Consider the following 17,351-nt stretch of genomic DNA (forward strand, 5'->3'; position numbering starts at 1 on the left):
CAAACTGGAACTGTATAAACCTCAACGTTCTACTGCTTATAAAAATGACCCCTCTCAAGCTCATATAACACAAACCTTTGCATCCATGATCTACCCAATGAGATCTACAGTTATGCAAAATGTCAAAGCGATCTGATAGAAATTGCCACAGGTACAGCAAGTTAAAAAGTGCTGAAAATAGGCTCTAGCTCTACAAAGCCAGGGAATTGGAAGCTAAAGCTGAGGCCTTAACAGACATGCCCTGTGATCAGTAATTGCACTTGCTTACAAGGAACAAATAGGCATGGGTCAAGTCACAGGAGGATTTCTCTAGCAATACAGTAAAATTCATCTGATTCATAAGGCAATACAGGACCAGGACAATGTGGAGCATCTTTGCTGGTCCCAGGCATTCCATCCTCTGCATCTGGATTTGGGCCTGAAAGACCCAAGGAAAGAGTGGGTGCATGGAAGGTAAGTTGTAAGCAAGCATAATTTGTGACATTCATTATTGATCACACGGAACGACTGGTAAGGCCTTGGCCTTAGCTTCCAGTTTCCTGGCTTTGTGGAGCTTGAGCCAACATGAGACAGCCTTAACTCTGGTCATAAACTAGCAGATTTTTTGATCATTGAATAAAGAATCCAATCAGGTAAAATGCAGTTTAAATTGCCTGGGCAAATAAAAAGGCTTTAAACTGGCACAGAAAAGAATGCAGTGATGGTGCCAGGTATCCTTCAGGAGAGGATGCTAGAGTTGGGGCATCAAGACAGTGAGGGGCCCCTCTTTGGTTGGTGCATAAAGCATGGAACACAGAAAAGGGCCTATGATGATGATGATGCATGGGCAGGTTGGTCTGGGAGGAGGTGCTCCTTTGGATATTGGGTCACCAAGCCTTTTAGGGCATGGAAGTTAAGTTCCAGCACTTGAATTAGGCGCAGCAGCCAGTGTAGTTCATTCAGAACTGATGTAACGTGGTTCCACTTTGATAACCAGCCAGAATTCTAGCAGCCAAATTCCATACTACTTGGAGCTCCCAAACCATTTTCAAGGGCAGCCCTATGTATACCGAGGCGGGCCACTTACACATCACCAAATAGGAAGACAGAAGAGGACACAGATTTGCATAACATTTGCATTTACTAACTGATATGTATAGATGCAAACTTAGAAATAAGTACTGTAAATAGAAATACAGTACATTTCAGTATGGCGTGGAAGACAGTGACCAGGTGAGTTCTGTGCCTGCTCAGTCTGCTGTCCAGGTGCTCTTGATGGGCAGCTTCAAGGCTTCTGCTTGCCTTTCTTGTAGTTCTTTATGTTTGAACCAGATTTGAATTAGACAACCCTTCAAATAGAGGACACCTTCAAATAGAAGACTGTCCTCTAGCCCTTCAAACAGAGGCCTGTCCTACTTTACAAAGTAGGACATCTGCCCCCCTATGGATATAACAATTTATAGTAATCCAGCCTGCAGATTACCAGACCATGGATCATCGATAGCCAGGCTATTCAAAAGGCCACAGCTGACAAACCAACCAAAGCTGGTACAAGGTGCTGCGAGTCACTGAGGTCACTTGGGGCTCTAGTGACAATGAGGGGTCAAGGAACACCCCCAAGCTGCACACCTACTCTTTCATGGGGAGTGCAACCCCATCAAGAACAAGTAATACACCAGTTTCCTGGACTTTGGAACCACCTACACACAGTGCCTCTGTCTTATCAGGTTTTAGCAACTGCTATAAGTCTTTAATCTCTATCACCATGGACATAATTCTACAATTAGCCCTAGATGTTCGCTTTAGCATCCAACAAGCTGAGCTAATTAACCGTTCTGCTCTGCTCCGCTTGCCTGTAATCTCCTTCCTGTTAGATAACTGCACCATAGTTCCGGGCTCCTGGTCCAAGGGATGGTGCTTTAGATGCTACTGAAGGACTTGCTGCCCCTTTCTCTATACCCATCTGTGTCACACATCTGTGTTGCATCGATGATAAAGAATAGTAGTTCAGCAATAGGCGGCAGTACAAACATTTAGAATGCAATGAGGTTCCTGGGTAGGTGCAAGAGGTTGAATCATCTCTGTATGACATGGCTGGGACCTGTAGATCAGAGGTGCAGAACCTCTGGTCGATGGGCCTAATCTGGCCTGCAAACCCTCTAAGTATCCTCCGGTGGGCATCCCTGCTGTTACCTCTGATCTTTGATCAGAGAGAACTGTGCAGATGCAGGCACTGGGAAATGAGCCCATGTTGGGAAGAGTGGGCTGAGTAGTTTTGTGCCACGTCTACAGGGCACTGGGAGCCACGCAAAGCCAGGGACTTGGCCAGTACTAGGAGAAGGGTAAGGGGAGTAAGAGGAGAGTAAGGGAGTAGGGGTTAAGTGAGGGGAGATATGATAGAGGTCTACAGAGTTATGCATGGTGTGGAGAAAGGATAGGGAGACATTTTTGTCCCTCTCAAAATACTAGAACCCGGGGTCATCCCATGAAACTGATTGGTGGGAGATTCAGGACAGGTTAAAGGAAGTTCTTCACACAGCACATAGTCAAACTATAGAATTCACTACCACAAAACCTAGTGATGGCCACCAATTTGGATGGCTTTAAAAGGGGGTTAGACAAATTCATAGAGGAGAAGGCTATCAATGGCTTCTAGTCCTGATGGCTCTATGCTACCTCCAGCATGCTGTTGCACTCATGTCCTGCTTCTGGGTTTCCTGTTATCAGGGCCCAGCTTCAGCATGGCAACGGGCCTTGTAGTTTATAGCCAGGATCTGATTAGAAGTAGCCTCAAAAGGCTTAAGCCTATTCAGCCTCTGGACTGTCAGAATCTGTGTGAGCTTCTCTCTGTCAGTGTTCCCAGAGCAGAGCCAGGGGGAGTCACCCAAGTCCCTTTCCACCTGCTGGTATGGCTTTGGCAGACAGGGAGGCTGGGAGCTGTCTGTGAGAACTTGACAGAGGTGGGGTGGGGTTTGCAGAAGGATCACCCAGGGTCACCCTCCAATGCTGGAGGGCTGAGCAGTGACACTCTGTTTAGACAGGGGCCTCGCTGCAAGGCCAAAAGCCCTTGTCTGTCAAGGGGTCCGGAGGAGGTGTCTTACAGTCACGCTTTCCACTTTTAAGCTGAAGCAAAGGCAAGGAGCCTCTGCTAAGAACATCATCTTCATTGCTTGAAACCTTCTCTATTTAGATTTACCATTAACTGAGCCTCTGGAGGTACTCTGCACATGGACTCTCTTTCAAACTGGAACTTTGGATTGCTAAGGACTTGCCATGAAAAGTACTGTGATGCTTTTCATAGACCTTGAACTATGTTTTCCATGGATTATCTGTCTTCCTTGTTGTTGGCCCAAGGTGCTGTTTAATCTTGACTCCTGGACTTTTCTTTGTCTGGACTCATGCAGCGTAATGTTACCAAGGCACAAGCTATGGCGTAGAACTCTTTGCTTGTGTGGGTTTACCCTTGGATTTAATAGGCCTCAAGCATGTAACCTTGAGTTTCCAATGAAAGATTCAAAGTTGGACTAATTCTCTGTGGATGTGGTTTTGTTTAAGCTTTCTAGTATCTACCCTTTCATTGCCTGGGTTGGATACACCAAGAATCCCAGTTTCCTTCCCTTGTGTTCAAAGCCATGGAGATGGTAACAAGGAAACCACATTGATGAAGATCTCAGTCACGGTGTAGTGTTTAGCTTTTGACTGTTCTGGAATTATGTTATTTATATTTATTTAGAACATTTCTTGGCTGCCTTTCGGGGCAGAAGCCCTCCCAAGGTGGCTTACAGCAATAAAATACATAAAAACGGTTAAAGTATTAAGAGTGATAAACACATAAAAACAACAATAAATGTACAGTGCATTACAGTAGTCCAGCCTGGATGTCACTAGTGTGTGGACAACTGAGGCAAGATCCATCCTCTCCAGATAGAGCTACAGCAGCCTAAGCTGGTAAAGAGCACTCCTGGACACAGCAGCCACCTGAGCTTCCCCAGTTATCTCAGAGTCCAGGAGGACTCCCAGACTGCGCACTTAGCCTTTTGGGGGAAGCGCAGCCCCATCTAAGACTAGTTGTAAACCTCCATCTGAAGTAGTTGGTTTCTCAGCCTACAGTACCTCTGTCTTGTCTGGAAAAGAGTGTAACCATTAAGCTTTGGTCATAAGATTTCCTACAGTAAGAAGTCTCACTGATTTGGGTGTCTGGTGTCAGATTGCCTGAGCAATCTGACACCGGATTATGTGCCTGTGTGCCTGAGGGATCGGGAAACCTGACACCCATCAACAGCTGGTTGGCCACTGTGTGAACAGAATGCTGGACTAGATGGACCCTTGGTCTGATCCAGCAGGGCTCTCCTTACATTCTTATATTCTTAGGAGCCTTTGCTCTTCCCAAGTGCCAGTCGAGTCCCTTTCTCCTTGCTGAGAGGGCACACGGAACTCCATATCTCTCCCAGCACGGGCGGGGTGTATTTGTGATGACATCAGTGCGTGTGGCCCACAGTGGGCCTGGTGGGGGTCAATCTGTTCCCCCGCATCAGAACAGTTTTGCACCCCTGCTATAGATCAAGGCCCCCACCCAGCTATTGCTGCAGGTAAATAGTTACGTGACAGCTAGATCTGCATCAAGAAACTTCCTTCCCTGCATAGATCTCCCTTGGCTGAAACTAGGTATAGATCACTTTGCTCATGGTTTTGGGCCACAGGAAATGAATGAATCTGGTGAAACAATTATCCTTTTTAGAGTAGAGGCAATCTCTCTGAATGATGAGTAAGATACACTGGGAGGACAAATAAGAAAGTTTACAGATGGATCATTGATTATTATTACTAGCTATGATTACTATAGCCAGATCTACACCGTGTCATATCGTTACAATTCCCTCATGGTAATGCTATATCCCTCTTGCACATTTATGCCTCGTAGGACAGAGAGCGACATTTGTTCCAGTATTTTAGATAATGTGAAATAAAAAGCAGGAAATAACACTACAAAAACAGTGTATTGAATGTGTCATGTGCCCCAACACTTATCGGTGAACTTCAATATCGCTATAAAGCAGTAGTGTAGATCTAGCCTATGATACAGTGTTTCATGAACAGAGCCGTCCGCAATATTATACCATGGCCCAGATAAGACGTACAAGGTATGATGCTGCTGAAGGGGAAGAGAGCACAGAACTGTCAATATATTTTTGGAGAGTGATATTAGCTTAAGAGGAGAGACCCAGCTGGAGGAGAAAAGCTGCTGTGGGTGGGAACTGTTCAGGCAATGCCCCCTCTCATCTGTTCAAGAGGAACACTCCTGCCCTCCATTGAGACCCAGTGCAGAGAAAATGTAGCCGAAGGTGCTGCATAGCAATTGCTCCGACATTGCGTTGCAAACAATTTGGGACAAAGTTTGCAGTATTTGAGAATCTAAGTTGTGTTTTAAGTTATTCAGCAGTTTTTCTTTGTTGTGGTATGTCTGCTGAGAAGGAAATTAAATTCATGGAAAATATTTTCGGGATCCTATTTATGATGAGATGGCAGCCTAACAAGGCTTTTAATGACGCTTCTGAGGCATGTAAAAAATTCTTATTAAAATACTCCAGGCAGCATAGCGTTATAACACATTATTTATTGCTTTTGGAGAATTGAAAGGGGAGAAAAGCCTTATGGGTTTTTTTTGTTGTGGGGGGGGACTGGTGGTGGTGATGGGATTGATATCTGCTGTAATTAGTTGTACAATATTCTGGTCTAGGGCCCACACTTATTTTTTCAATTATCGGAACAGCAGCAATACTGACAAGATTCAATAAATCAAATATGGAAGTGTTGCCACCAAGTGGTGCAAGGTGGGTTAGTCGCTTTTAATTTAGTGATTAAAAACATCTTTTGAAAAAATATAATCCCTTTAGCTGCTAGCTAGACATTTCTCTCTGTATCTTTGTTTTATGTTGACAGTGATATCATGATCCACATATTCCAGTGTTGCCAATCGTAAAGTGCTCTTTTAGCTGCAAAGAAAGACAGAAATAGCCTTTGTCAAGGATAACGGCCTGCTTTCCTCCATAAGATCGGGTCAGGCTGTCAAGTCGGACGTAACCACCTGGGATTGTGTGTAATCTAGAGGCTCCTTGGCCCAAGGCCAGACGCAGCCCCTGCTAACTAGAAAGTGCCAACAGCTGGAGGTGCTGGGGAGTCCCAGCCTCTCAGAGGCCAGGGCAGCCCACCCAGGGACTGAGCCAGTGATTGGCTGAGGCAAAATCGGCCCTGGGTTGCCAGGGCTGGGCTTTAGAAGTGGGCTGAGGCCGAGGCACGGGGTCTCCCTTCATCCTGGTGGTCCTGGACCTGCAGACGGCTGGTTGCTTTCCAGGGAGATCCATACTTAGGTATTGAAGGATAGGCCAGGTAGATTTATTATTTTGCTTGGGTGTGCATTCATGAAGCTCTCTGTTTATAGTTAAGTGATTTGGCTTTGGACCCTCTTGTGTAACTTGTTACTTCCATTCTTCCCTTTCCCTCTACCGCTTTATGTTGATCTTAAAAAGGTAAAGGTGTCTCCAGCCAGTCGTGTCCGACTCTAGGGGGTGGTGCTCATCTCCATTTCTAAGCCGAAGAGCCAGCGCTGTCCGAAGACGCTTCCGTGGTCTTGTGGCTGGCATGACTGAACACCAAGGTGCACGGAACGCTGTTACCTTCCCCGCCAAAGCGGTACCTTTTTATCTACTTGCAATTTCTTGCTTTAGTTGGCAGGAGCTGGGACTGAAGACGGGAGCTCACTCCGTGACATGGCACTCGGGTCTCGAACTGCTGTCCTGCCAACCTTCCGGTCTGCAGTTCAGCATCTTAACCACTAAGCCACCGCAGTCCCCTTTAACCTTGGATAAAGGTTAATAAGCCTTTATCCAACCTTTAGTTGGTGTGATCTCTCTGCATAACCTCAGTGCTAATTTCAGTGCCTTTTGGTTTAAGATGGTGGCTACTGGGTATTTGGGGGGACTGAAAGGCCAGGTTTGGCCAGTCCTGTTTTTGGGAAGGGGATCCCAGGATCGGATTCTGGGTGGTCCTCCCTCGCAGGGAGGTTGGGGCCGGTCCCGATGGTGGGGATCCTCCTTCTCTTTTCCTTGACATCCCTCTCAACCCCAAATAGCACAAAAACGGGTGAACGGGAAGAAGGCAGATGGTGTTGCTTTCTGCTGAAACTCTGAACGTAGGTTTCCAGCCTTGAGATCCTTTGATATATACAGGTGCTGCATTAGTCTACTCAGAGAAATGTAGGTGCCCACAGCTTGAATGTGCATGCTTCTGCACCTTGGATAGCTCCTTTAGAGTTCCTGCTGGTTCTGACTGAAACCCGGAGCAGATTTACCGCCCCCCTGACACAGAGTCAGCCTCCACTGACTACAGTCACTATGACATGGTGGGGAGGTGGGGGAAGGTCCCATCCATTTTCTGTGTTCTGCCTCTACTTATGGCCTGGCTTATATATGCAGCAGAACAAGGTTGCAGAAACTCCATGTTAGGCATAATTAGGAATTGAGAATAAAACAGCCAATATCATGCTGCCTTTATACAGATCTATGGTGCGACCACACTTAGAATACTGTGTACAGTTCTGGTCACTTCACTTAAAAAAAAAGATTCTGTGGAGCTGGAAAAAGTGCAGAAAAGGACAACTAAAATTATCAAGGGGCTGGAGCATCTCCCCTATGAGGAAAGGTAACAACAGCTGGGATTGTTTAGCTTGGAAAAAAGGAGGGTAAGAGCAGACATGATAGAGGTCAACAGAATTATGCACGGTGCGGAGAATGTAGATAGGGAGACATTTTTCTCCCCCTCGCATAATACTAGAACCCGGGTTCATCCTATGAAGCTGATTGGTGGGAGATTCAGGACAGATAAAAGGAAGTACTTCACACAGCACATAGTTAAACTATGGTATTCACTTCCACGGGATGTAGTGATGGCCATCAATTTGGATGGCTTTAAAAGGGGATTGGACAAATTCCTGGAGGAGAAGGCTATCAATGGCTACTAGTCATGATGGCTATGTGCCACCTCCAGTACCAGAGGCAGTAAGCCTATGTACACCAGTTGCTGGGGAACATGGGTGGGAGGATGCTGTTGCACTGGTTTCCTGCTTGTGGGTTCCCAATTGACAGCTGGTTGGCCACTATGTGAACAGAATGTGGACTAGATAGATCCTTGGTCTGATCCAGCATGGCTTTTCTTACGTTCTTAATCAGCTATACAACTTCAGACTGCAGGTGGAGGGAACCATTTTGCATGCTTCTCTACATGAACATGTCCCTACATGTAAAAAATGAATACATCAGGGAGAAAGATTCTAGCCCAGACTGCTCCCTGTTGCTCTAGTACATGCAAGGAGTTGTTTCTCAAATTGATTATTCATACATGCAGCCCACCACCTCTAGTATGAAGTGGCACAGTTCATTTTGCCCACTCAGCACTCTACTACTTCATAAGAACATAGGAAGCGACCTTTGACTGAGACAGACCATTGGTCCATCCAGCTCAGTACTGTCTACACTGACTAGTAGTAGCTCTCCAGGGTTTCAGACAGGGGTGTTCCCCAGCCCTACTTGTTGGACACCACTTTGTTCTTTTTAATATGAGGTGGTATATAAATCTGAAACACAAACAAATGAATACAACAATACATGAGGCAGAATAGTGGGATATCAGAGCCACATATTTCAGTGACCTCACTGTTTCACAGTTCCCTTGCTTTATAGTCAGCCAAATTAAATCATGCTGTGATTCTTGGTGGGAAATCAACATTAAATAAAGCTGCTAACTTAAGCGCAAACTAAAATTGTCACTCAGTCCCATAAATATGATCTGAGGCAACATAATGACAATATCATCTCGTACTTAGAAGTGGATCAAGTTGCTGATTGCTGGTTGACAGCGGACATTCTTTATAAAATGTACAATGCATATGCAAATATACAATGTACTAACTTAGCCAATGCCCCAAATACCTAAAAACTGCAATGGTGAATGATCTGGAGATCCTCCATATAGCTCTCCCCACTGAATCCACAGACGTCTCTGGGCTTATGTTAAGCAGTTTGAAAAGTGTGGTGATAGATTTCCCATTTGTGCTCATACCATTCATCCATCTAGTCCAGTATTGTCGACACTGACTGGCAGCAGAATGCATGTCCCAGTTCAGCCACACAAAAATAAGATGCAGAAAAGGGGCTTCTAAGCATGGTTCTGCTCTGGTGGGGCACAACAAGGCCCTGCACTTCACAAGGGTGGGGAAGTGGTATGCTATGGGCGGGTGTCTTGCTTGGGGTTAAAATCGTCCCCCAACATTCTTCAACATGCAAGATGGCAATCAGTGTACACAATAGATGGACCAATGCGCTGACTCAGTATAAGGCAGATTCCTATGTTCCTAAGACAGGCTGTTGACCCAATGAAAATTACCTAATTTCCTTTGGGGAGGGGCTATGGCTCAGTGGCAGAGCATATGCTTGGCCTGCAGAAGGTCCCAGCTTCAATCCCCAGCATCTCGAAGTCAGGCTAGGAAGGATTCCTGCCCGAAACCCTGGGGAGCCACCGCCAGTCCCTGTGTCAACAACACTAGACTGGGTGGATGAATAGTCTGACTCAGTATAAGGCAGCCTCCTCCGTTCCTATGACATTTAGGGGCGCACAGACTAGAACCATTAGGAGGGGCAGGAATGAGGGGGAAAGTGCCTGAATTCCATCTGATACCCCATTGCTAACCTCTAACAACTGTTTAGAGCTGTGAGGGGTGTCACCTTTCTGTTATTGGAGGAATGTTGGGAGAGAAAGGGACATCAAAGTGACCTGAGTTCCCTTTCACCTTACCTGAGAACTGATGCGTGGGGGCTGTGCGAGAGAAATTAGGGATAGTACAAAGCCTCATCCCCACCACAATAAATTTTGCCAGCCTTATGAAAGCTATTTTGGCTTTCCTTGACATTCCTCAGATGATTCACCAACATAAGACCGTTCAAATTTACTTACTATGAATGTGCAGGACACCCCCTGAGAAATTTCAGAAATATGATTAAAACTCTTTTGAGTTTCCTTGAAATTCTTCAGATATTCTGCCCGAGAATAACCCCCAAATCTGCATCAAATTTGGTTTTAGTTTATTTAATTATTTGATTTGTACCCCATGTTTCTACCAAGAAAATTGCACTCAAGGAGCCTTACAATCATAGATAAATAAAAAACGATTAGAACAATGATAAAACAAATATATTAAAATACAATTAGAACACAAAAAAAGAGAATAAAAACAGCACCCAACCCAACAGCCCACTTACATGCCAAAGGCCTACTTGAATAAAAATGTGTCTTTGCCTGCCGGTGGAAGGACAGCAGTGAGGGATCCAACCTAGCTTCCCTCAGCAGGGAATTCCTTTGCATGGGAGAAACCACTGAGAAGGCCCTCTCTTGCATTGCTACCAAATGCACTTCTGAACGTGGCAGTACCAAAAGAAGGGCCTCTCCTGAAGATTTTAAGACCTGTGCAGGTTCGTATGGATGAAGGCAGTCCTTCATATAGCCTTGTCTCAAGCTTTATAGGGCTTCATAGGTCATAAACAGCACTTTGAATTGTGCCTGGAAACAGACTGGTAGCCAGTGAAACTGTTGTAACAAGGGAGTCACGTGCTCCCTGTAACCAGCCCTGGTCAACAGTCTGACTGCAGCATTCTGGACCAGCTGAAGTTTCTGAACAGTTTTCAAAGGCAGCCCAACACAGAATGCATTAAAGTAGTCCAAATGGGATCTAACTAAGGCATGCACGACCATGGCCAGATCAGACATATCTAGGAATGGATGCAGTTGCCACCCTAGCCTCAGCTGTGCAAATGCACTCCTGGCCACTGCCAAGACCTGGGCATCCAGGTTCAGGGCCGAGTCCGGGAGTACACCCAAACTGTGAAGTGTATGTCTATAGTTGTATCACACTATCTTTGCATTTGAAGTGTATTTTGTGACAATGTAGTTTACTGGGTTATTTGAATTATTATGCAAGCCACCCTGTGATCATTGGATGAATGGTGGTATAGAGATCTTCTAAATAAACAACAAATAAAAATTTGCTGTACACAATGCCAGAATAGTGGCCACCGTCCTCAGAGAAACTTTAGATGTACCACTTTGGTCCCCCCCACTCGTGTCAATCAGAGTGGGAGGATGCAATTTTCAGGACCAAAAGAGGTGGGCAGATGGAGAATGCTGCACTCTGCCCTTACCTATAGCTCCCCCCCCCAATTCTCCCATCCAGACACTTTTTCCCCACACAGAGGATCACTTCTGGAACCCAAGTTCACGAGCATTGCTGGGAAACCTGAGGCCTGTGGGCTCAGACTATGCTGTAGAGGCTCACGCTATGCTGTAAGAATGGTGATCCACAGAAAGGTTGTATCCAGGTTTAGGCATTTGCAACCAGGCTGGCTGAAGTGGTCTTCCCCAGCCCCTCCTTCCCACAGCAGCCCTTCCTGCCCCCTGAAAACGGCACAGAGAAGGTCAAGGTACCCTGCTGATTGGGGGGAGCTGTGATACCGGGGTGGGGGGAGCAGGACCCCTGAAAAACAGTCAGAGGCAACTTCCATGAGTGGACCCCTTCCACCCATGAAGGGCAGATCCTGAATCCAACCAGAAGAAATGGGTTTCCACAGTGGATCAACTTGAGGTCAGTCAGCTCAGCTGTTTGGAAAAGAAAAGAGTTGTAAACACCACCGCACTCATAGGTCCTGAACCATTGCCTGGAGAGAGTAATGGACTGGATGTGGGCGAACAAGTTCAAACTGAATGCAGAGATGCTCTTGATCAGTACAGCTGCTGACCCAGGAATTGAATGGTGTAGCACTCCTCTTGAAAAGGCAGGCTCATAGTTTAGGGATTCTTCTGGACCTGGCCTTGACTTTGGATGCGCAAGTATCAGCTGTACACAGGACTGCCTTTGGTCATCTGAGGCTGGTGTGTTCCTGGAGAATGCAGGTCTTTCCAGGATGACCCATGTCTTAACTACAACAGATCTGGATTACTGCGATGCACTCAACATAGGGCTGCCTTCGGAAACTATAATTGGTCTAGAATGCAGCTGCTTGATTGCTAACAGGGGCCACATACAAGAAGTATGTGACTCCCTTGTTGAAACAGCTGAACTGGCTTCCTATTTATTTCGTGGTACAATTGAAAGTGCTGGTTATTACCTTGAAAGCCCTAAATGGGCTAGGAACTGGATATCTGAAGGATTGTCTTCCCATCTACGAGCCTGCCCGCCTATTAAGATAATATCTAGAGGCCCTCTTATATGTACCAACAACTCCAGAAATATGCTTAGGTGGACTATGCAGAGGGCCTTTTTGGTGGCTGCACCAAGGCTCTGGAACTTCCTTCCGAGTGAGGCCCATCTCACTTCTTTATTCATGACCTTTTGGAAGCTGATAAAGACCATTTAGCATGGGATTCTTCATCTGTCTCTTTTTTTTGAGTATTTTGATTGCTCTTGCATTGTTATTTTCTGCAGCTGTTTTTGTGTGTTAATGTTTAGTGTTTATGTTTATAAGCTGAAAAGGTTTTTTAATTGTTAAACTTTCGTTTAAAAACACACATACCATTTTTGTTGATAGCTGCCTTGAACTCCTAGGAGAAAAAGTGGAGTATAAATATTTGAACATAAAATAAAATAAATACGGCAGAAATCCTAGATCCACTTACCTGGGAGTAAGCCCTATTGAACTCAATGGGTCTTACTTCTGAGCCGACATGCAGAGGACAGTACTGTAAATAGTTCTTGAATGAAGAAATAAAAGCAGAGGGTTTATGCGTGCTTAACTCTGTGCGTTGGATGGTAGTCATTTGTTCATGTAAATGGGTGTACTATTTACACAGGACTGGAAAAAATATTTCAGATTCCTGCATACCAATACCACTGCTTTGGATATTAACACTGATCTGATCAGAAACATTTTATATTTCTAGAACCACCAGTGTTTCGGCTGTCATGCGGGGTTTTTTTAAAAAAAGGGTTTACACATAGGGCATTTCTACACCAGCCTAAAATCCTGCATTTAAAAGGGGGCTTTCTGCTTCTGTTTTAAATGCAGGATCACAACTGACTGCCTTTACACGTGCTCCCTTTCCCCCCTCCCCTTCCTCCCTCCTTCTCCCGTATCTGAGTCTTCCATTATCTTTCATTGATCTCGTTCCTCTTCTTGCTGCTTTAAGTCTTTTGACAGAGGAAACTGAAGCGGAACACGATGGGGTGACTTGATAGCTCGTTATCTGAGATCTATTTTAAAAGCGGAACAAAGGGCATTTAGTGCAGGAGGGTCACGGCAGGGTCATTGCATCATGTAAAGAGCCCGCGAACTTCCGTGAAGGAGCCATCTCAATGGTAGGATAAAAGTTCCGTGTGAAGGAGCCCATAGTTACATCGATTCTTCAGTTTCAAAGACAGCAGGGAGACTGATGGTGAATTCTAATAATGAGACAGTATGAATGAGTGATGTTCCAATAACAGGGATTTAATTGTATGCATAAATACAGATTTCTGTTAGTTAAAGAAAACCAGCTTAAGCTGCCTCATGAAGAGGGTAGATAAAAAGAAAAGTGAGTAACTTTCACTGGGTCAACAGGCTTTCATAGGAACATAGGAAGCTGCCTTATACTGAGCCAGACCGTTGTTCCATCTAGCTCACTACATGAGGCTGTTGATCCGCTGTATCTACTCGTAGTTTCATTGCGGAACTGAGATCCAAGCACTACACCAGAAGCTTTTCCTTTCCTGCTTTTCCACTACATAACATCTAGGCAGCACTACCGTACAGTGGAATATCTCAAATACACAATAGGAAATTGCACTTTTTTTGCTTTCACAATTAAATGCTGCATTTTCCCTGCTCTAAAAAAAATTGCCAAAAGTGCTGGTTAGACCCAGAAGCAAAACTGGAGGATCACGACATCATCTACAGAATCCGTAAACAACTGTGAATAGGGAATGCTGAGTGCACCATAAATGCTTCATGTAGAAAAGCCCACTGTCAACAGTGACCAGCAGTGGCTCTCCAGCCTGACCCGGAAGTGCCAGGGACTAAGTATGGGCCCTTCCGCACGCAAAACCTGGGTGCGACCACCTCCCTCTCACGATGCTGGATTTAGCTCAGTGGTCCTATGGGATAAGGCGAAGGACTGGACAAACACTGCTGGTTGCAGTCTCTCCATCGCCACCACTATATCATAAGAGGTTTTTGTGCTCCTGGTGTAGCAGATTTGCCTATGGGAATCTTCTGCTGAATCTTTTGAATGCAATTGCTGGATTTGGGATTGTGTATCCTGCCCATGTATTTTGTGATTCTCCTTATATATAAAGGTTTGGTGCAGTACATGAATGTATTCATGAGACATGCCTATTGGTGTAAAAGTCTGAGATTCTGGTTTATTTCTACTTAATTAACCAATGTAAATAGGATGGAATGTCACCCTGAATCCCAGAGAGTCTTTATACGGTGTTCAGTGAGTTAATACACTGCAGCTTTTGTCTTAGTATTTTGTCATGAGTATTTCCTACTCATGTATTTACATGTATGAAATGCTGTGATTCACCCTAATCAATTTCCTTGTTCTTCCTTTTCTCCAGAAATTCTTTGCGGTGACTCCCCTCCCTCCCTCCCTCCAAAAAACACACACGTATACATCATTAGCTGGAATTTTTAAAGTCTTACTACCAGACATTCTATTTTTCCTTTCCACCAGTAGCGTAGCAGTCTATTTGAAATGTCTTCAGGGTTTAGTACTAATCAGCTTTGCAGATGATCTGGCTAACTGCATCACAAGAGTGCTTCTTGTAAGACGAATTGCTATGAGCGCTAACTGACCTTGGCTCGAAGTCTTTTAGATGCAGCATTTCCCTAACGTTATGCAGGGGTGGGTGTGAGTGAACAAATCTAACCACAAATTCAGTGGCCTCTCAATATAGATTAAAGAGGAGAGACAAACCTTTAGACACTTACATGATCTTCAAAAATGTAATACTTCCTAACCATTTGCGAGTTGCATAATAACCCACCCCTGGAGAGAGAGATGGGCAGTTTAGTTTCTTACTTAGTGCCATATCAAGATGGCTTAGCAGTTGTAGTGTGTATATGGTCTGTCTCTTTAAGACGCATGCCTAAATTGTAATAGCAACAGCCTTCTTCCTTGGGTGGATGTGGTTTTCTGCATGATCCATCTAGAATTGGTATGGGTGTATTAGGGCCAACTAAACATTCTCCTAATCATGCATAGTGCAGCTATGCATGATTGTTTTCCCTACTGTCCTGCAAGCGTGTGTGGCCCCAATTTGGATCAGGACCATGGGACTTTGGGAGAGGAAGATTAAAGCTTCCCCCTCACTCATGTGGAATTGAGCGGGGGGAGGATGGGGGATGGGTGGAAGCTTAAATTGTCCTCTCCCCAAATGCCATGTCTGGATCCAAACCGGGGTTGCACTCACTTGCAGGACAGTAGGGAAAACAATCACGCATAGCTCCACGATTAGGAGAATGTTAATTTCGCCCTTAGACTGTTTGGGTAGCAAGTCCAAGTTGTTAAATTCCTTATTTTGTATTTTCCTGAATAAAAAAATGTATTGAAGAAACCTTGGCTCTTGCTCCTTCTTGGCTTTCAGGTAAGAAAGTTGTAAGCTCATCTCACATAGTGAATATTGTCCTCCATAGTCCCAAAATTAAGAAAGGAAACATCACAAGGCCTGTTCCAAATTAAATTTTTCCTAATTTGTCCAAGCAGCAAGTTGCTTTTTTTGTGGTTGGCATATTGGGAAACAGCAATGTAACAGAAGCCACAAAAATGTATCTTCCCAAATGTTTACCATTTTTTTTAAAAAAATTACAGGGGTAGCTAGTGTTCCCACTCCCACCCCCACCCAAGACCCATAGTGTTAAAATCTCTGGGTGGGATCCATACTTAGTCATACTTAGAGTAGACCTATTGGGTTGGATCCAGATTTGATCATACTTAGAGTAGACCAATTTAAATCAATAGGACTTAAGTTAGGCATGAGTAACAAGTCCCATTTCTTTCAATGGGTCTGCTGTAAGTATAACTAAGTCTGGGCCCAACCCATTGAAATCAATTGGATTTTAGCTATTTATGACTAACTTAATGACTTACTGTATGACTAAGTTTGGATCGAACCTTCCATCCCCAGTTCTGCCACCCACCTAAGCTCCTCCAACTTACTTTCTGCCATCCTCCAGCTCCATCCAAATTGCTTCCCACCTGCATGAAACTGGAATGCAACGACATACTGTCTCCATACTGGAGGGAGGGCTGGCATCCTGGGTAGGCATGGTTGGGTACCTGCTAAGGGCCCACACCCCAGCAGGGGCCTACTGACAAGAGCACCCTGTATTTGCTCGTCTTCTTCACCATTTCAATCTTCTTGTTCTCTTGCCTCTTGCTCCGGCCCAGGCAATGGTGATGGTAAGCAGGAGAGCAATGGCTGCCACTGCGTTCTTGCTCACTAGCTCTCTACCTGTCAAGCATGCAAGTAGTAGCAATGATGAAAAAGAAGACGAGGAGCAGTAGCCTCTGGTGCCAATGGCGGTGAGAAGGGGGACTCACTGAGGGAGGGGGCCCATTGCAGGGTGTCTTGCCTAAGGGCCCTCAAAAACCTGGAGTGACCACTGACTGGAGGTAATCCTGTGGTAGCAAATTCCATAATTTCTATGTGCTATGTGAAGAACTCCTTCCTTTTCAGTTTCATGGTATGACCCCGGGTTCTAGTATTATGAGAGATGGAGAAAAATGTCTTCCTATCCACTTTCTCCACACTACGCATAATTTTGCACACCTCTATCATGTCCCCCCTTACTTGCCTTTTTCCTAAGCTAAACAGGAAAAATTGAATTGTTGTGAACCGCCCAGAGAGCTTTGGGCAGTATAGAAACAAAATTATTATTGTTATTATTAGTCCCATACCTTCTTCTCAGGGGAATTGCTTTACTCTCGTGATCATTTTGTTTCCCCTGTTCTGCACTTTTTCCAACTCTACAAAGTCTTTTTTTTGGGTGCGGTGACTAGAACTGTACACAGTATTCCAAGTGTGGTCGCACCATAGATGTCTATAAGGGCAGTATGATATTGGCGGTTTTATTTTCAGTTCATCTGGGCTGGTGAAAGTGGACTCCTCTGCCCCCTCCTCCCCACAGCGACTCCCACCCAGCCCCCTGGTGAATGGGATAATCTGTGTGGGGGAGGAAGATCCCCAAAATCAGGCAGAGACACCTTCAGTTAGTGGAGCCCTTCTGTCCATGGAAGGAAGAACCTGAATCCAAACCAAGAGGAAGAAATATGTTTGTGTGTGCATGTGT

At 45.0% G+C, this 17,351-nt stretch overlaps 1 long non-coding RNA gene across 2 annotated transcripts in view; it reads left to right on the forward strand.

Annotated features, from left to right (window-relative positions):
- Window positions 1-17,351, forward strand: part of LOC146357262 (uncharacterized) — a 44,881-nt gene that overhangs the window by 10,473 nt on the left and 17,057 nt on the right. For both annotated transcript variants that reach the window (XR_014786642.1, XR_014786643.1), the window contains one exon: window positions 6,507-6,669. This is a non-coding gene — a long non-coding RNA (uncharacterized LOC146357262). The remainder of the gene's footprint in view (window positions 1-6,506; window positions 6,670-17,351) is intronic.

Source organism: Heloderma suspectum, chromosome 1 (assembly GCF_057233095.1).
Source record: "Heloderma suspectum isolate Gila_16-S chromosome 1, 16-S_ref, whole genome shotgun sequence".
NCBI lineage: Eukaryota > Metazoa > Chordata > Lepidosauria > Squamata > Helodermatidae > Heloderma > Heloderma suspectum.